This window comes from Dioscorea cayenensis, chromosome 7, assembly GCF_009730915.1.
Source record: "Dioscorea cayenensis subsp. rotundata cultivar TDr96_F1 chromosome 7, TDr96_F1_v2_PseudoChromosome.rev07_lg8_w22 25.fasta, whole genome shotgun sequence".
In the NCBI taxonomy this organism is placed as follows: domain Eukaryota; kingdom Viridiplantae; phylum Streptophyta; class Magnoliopsida; order Dioscoreales; family Dioscoreaceae; genus Dioscorea; species Dioscorea cayenensis.
Genome location: NC_052477.1, coordinates 9,051,460 through 9,055,932, shown reverse-complemented (window position 1 = coordinate 9,055,932; position 4,473 = coordinate 9,051,460).

Here is a 4,473-nt window from a genome sequence, read left to right as displayed (position 1 = left end):
ATGATCACACAAAGAGAATGAGCATAGATTCCACATAAATCAATGATATGAGTGTGATATATACTTAAGTTTCAAGTGTCATCTCAAACAAAAAATATCAATGTAACATAAGCCTTTTCATCAAACATCAAGAGGTTCATATATAAATCCAAAGCCATAGAAACTCCTTCTAAACTGATGAAATCATCAGTTTGATATGATAATCTCAAGGATTACTTTCAATTATAACCAAAGCCTCATAAATAATTTCAACTCAAAACATAAGCATAATCGTAATCACAATCACTCTAACATCAAGAGTTTCAAAGATAGTTTCATAACATAGAAACCCCTTTTTAAATGGATCGAAGCATTGATTCAAGCTAATAAAACACATGAATCAATTAGTCAGGCAATATCAATAAACAAGTTATATTCTAATAGAATTGTGCAATCACAAATCCCACTCATTGCTTAGGAGAAAAAACCTCAAGCACGGTACTCCTCCACTGGCTCTTTACCTCAAGCCGAATTCTCACCACCTAACCAACCAACACACACACACACACACACAACAAAAAAAGAATTAAATAAACCAACTCAAGAAGGAAATCTTAGGTCACAAACATATGCAACCCTACAACAATCCTATGGGTGATTCAAAACTGGTTTCAAGAGTCTCAATGAAATCATATAGGTTTGAGCTTCACTCAAAGCCATAGAATTCCAAAAACTAAGTTTAACCGATGCTTTAGTAATGCTACAGGCATTCAAGAACCCTAGTAAGCAATGGTTCATGGATACAACAATTCAAGGAAGCTATAACAACCTAATTCAAACTCTCAACTTCTCAAACCAATAATCAACAAGTAGAATATGGATCAAACCAACAAACCAACCCTTAGATCATACATCCTTTGAACACAAGGAAGAGAAGGAAAAGTAGAAACTTACCTCCAAACATTCAAGTAGAAGAGTGAATCCAAAGCTCTAATCTTGCAAAAACATACATTAGTAACCTTCCTTCTTGCTCTAAAGGAATCACAAGGGAAAAGAGCAAGGAAAGAGAACAGAGAGGAAAGGAAAGATGTAGTCAAAACAACCCAAAAAGGCCCCAAAGAGGCATAAAAACGAGGCAGGGATGTGCCTATGGGCGCACGCCGCCCACAAGGCTGCTCCTGGTGCGGCCTGCAGGCATAGTGCGCCCATGCACGAACCACTACCCGTGCGGGGCCCGTGACCTGCACGCAGCCCTCCAGGGCTCGCCTATAGCGCCTTGCACCCAACTCATAGGAATAGGCAACCACACTATCACCAACACCCACTTGCACGCGGCCCCGCCTATGGCTCAAATCAAGAAGGCTAGCGTGCACCCGTACCCTTAACCACTTAAGCTCACAATGACTCAAACACACCAACCAACTCGGTATAACCTACTAAGGCAAAACATATAGGCTCAAACTACAATTCAAGTCTATGCACACAAAAAGTCAAAACACCATAATGGGTGTGTTTTTCCACTCTTATTTCTTGACACTCACAAGGAGGTTTATAAAAAAATTCATGATTCTCATGACCCACCGATGAGGTCCAATGTAGTATTGTATTTCCACTCTTGCCTCTTGATGCTCATAGGGAGGTCCTCTAAACAATTCATTATGGTCATAACCCACTAATGAGGTCCAATGCAAAGTAAATGCTCTCTTTTGAGAATTTTCTCACTTTTGCCTCTTGATACTCACCAGGAGGTCACCTAAAATTTTCGGTCTCCTCATGCCCCACTGATGAGGTCTAATGCAAAGTGGATGCTCTCTTCTAAGAGTTCTTCATAATTTTGCCTCTTGACTCTCACAAGGAGGTCTCTAAAAAATTTTATGCTTCTCATGGCCCACTAATAAGGTCCAATGCAAAGTAGAGGCTCTCTTCTGATGGCCCACTGATAAGGTCCAATGTAGGAGTGTTTTTTTCACTCTTGTCTCTTAAGGCTTGCAGGGAGGTCTCAAAAAGAAATTTCATTCTTCTCCCACTAATAAGGTCCAATGCAAAGTGGATGCTCTCTTTTGAGAGTTTTTCTCATTTTTTCCTCTTGACGCTAACATGGAGATCTCTACAAAAATTCATGCTTCCTATGACCCACTGATGAGGTCCACTGCAAAGTAGATGGTGAGAGTTTTCTTACTCTTCCCTCTTGACGCTAACATGGAGATCTATGCAAAAATTTCATTGTTTTCATGACCCACTGATGAGGTCCAATGCAAAGTGAATGCTCTCTTTTGAGAGTTTTCTCGCTTTTGCCTCTTAACACTCACAGGGAGGTCTCTATAAAATATGTCATTCTTCTCATGGCTCACAGTTGAGGTTCAATGCAAAGTGGATGCTCTCTTTTGAGAGTTTTCTTCCTCTTGCCTCTTGATGCTCACAGGAAGGTCATTGAGGACTCTTCTTTGAAGGTGTTGATCCAAAATGTGGTCTAATGTAAAACACAACACCCTCTTGGGTAAAAAAAATGATGAAAGAAAAATTTTCTCCAAATAAAGACAAAAGTAATGCTGATTAAGAAACAAGGCCCAAGTAGTAGCCTATTAACTAATGAAGTGAGTCTCCACATGGAAGAAAGGGGTCCCTCATTAGTCAATAGATACGAAGAGTAAAAAAGAGAAAAAGAAGGAAAAAAAAATATTTTCAAGTATCTCAAAGAAACCAAGATAATGACTCAACAGTGCAAAAGAGTCATAGCTTGGCAAATTCAAATGAAATGACAAATAAAATTTTTGAAGCTCTAAGATATAAGGAAATCAAAGGCTTAAAAAGAAAGTTTCACTAGTCAAAGTCCTAAAGCCTTCACAAGCATGAAATGCTGAGGTCCTCAAATACCAAAATTAAAAGAGATCAAGTTCATGATTACAACTCGAGATCCATTCCAAACTAAACAAGCCGAAGCTATCACACCAAAGATCATAGCTTGATGATGTACAAGTCAAAGCTCAAAGCATGGAAGAATCAAGATCAAATGAATAATGAATGAACTCTAAGGTCTCAATACATTAGAAGTTAGAGAATCAAAGAGTCTCACAAGTCATAGACTTAAAGGCCTCATAAGCATGGCATGCCAAAATCTTCAAGAAACAACATCGAAGAAAATCAAGTTTGTCTTTCTCGAATATGGTGAGATCACAACTTGAGATCCGAATGATGCTCAAGATGCAAACTCAAAGAAAAATATAAGAAAAGTTAAAGAAGATATTCAAACATGATCTTCTGTGAAAAAGTTGAGGAAAAACCAAAATCGAATAGCTTCAGACCACATGAAAATAGAAGAAAGTTACGAAAGTGGTGTTAGGAGAACTAGATTTCTAATTTTTTTCGTACTTCTGGTTATGCTTATGTACTCATGTTTTTTTTAATCAATAAAAATATATTTTATGTTTTTCGCCCAATAATTTCTCATTCACATTTATTTTCAATCAGAGATTCCCATGACATTATCTAGGATAATTAATATTAGGGGATTGCCCATAATAGAAGTCATGAACCCGCAATCACTTGAAATCTAACAAACAATTAAAATTTGATTTATGATCTTTTATTTTTTTATTAGTTGACCCTAATTAAAAGGCTGTGAGAATAAAGGATCCCACAATAAAATTCAACATTTACAAATTAAATATTTTTATTTTAGTGATCATGTACATTTCAAATAAGAACTTGGACTTTGAATTGGCAGATTGAAAAAGAATACTCATTAGGATTAATTGTAAGAATTAACAATGTCTTTTAGTCATCCAAGAAATCATCCAAGAAAAAGTCAATTATTTTACCCTCGTCCTTTTTTTCCAAACAAACCAAATTATTGGAGTTCATCTCCCCAGATTCTGGAACCAGGGATTTCACTAGTTCCAGCCTATTATATTCTGGCACGTGTCCCATGTGATGTTATTATATTTTTTTCTGCTGTGATTGAGGACACGTGTCAAGTTTTAATAGGTTGGAACCAGAGTATTCTCTGGTTCCAGAACCAGGGGAGATGAGTTCAAATTATTGATAATTAAATTTTAGACATTCTATTCGGAAGATTCAAGAAAAAATCTTATTTGCACACCTTGCATGTTTCTTAAAAAGAAAACTTCTGATCAATCTATATTAGCAGAAAACAATAATAAATAAATTGAAAACGATTTTATAATATTTTCTTAAATTTAAATATTTCAATAAAATTAAATTTAAAATTCCAATAATAAATTTTTTTGGGAAAAAACATTTTATTTGTTGTATGTGAAGAATAAAAAAAATATAATGTATTATGTGAAAAATAGGTTATAACTCTATCACAAATTAGGAAAAATTTGCAGCAAATTCATAATTCCAAGAAAACCATCATTTATTAAGGTCAACCACTAGTGTGAGAGAAAATTTGATCTCTCAGTCTCTTGCTTTTAGGAAAAGAATAATTATATTGCAAATATGAAAGTGGTAGGAAACATCATCATAGTCAAC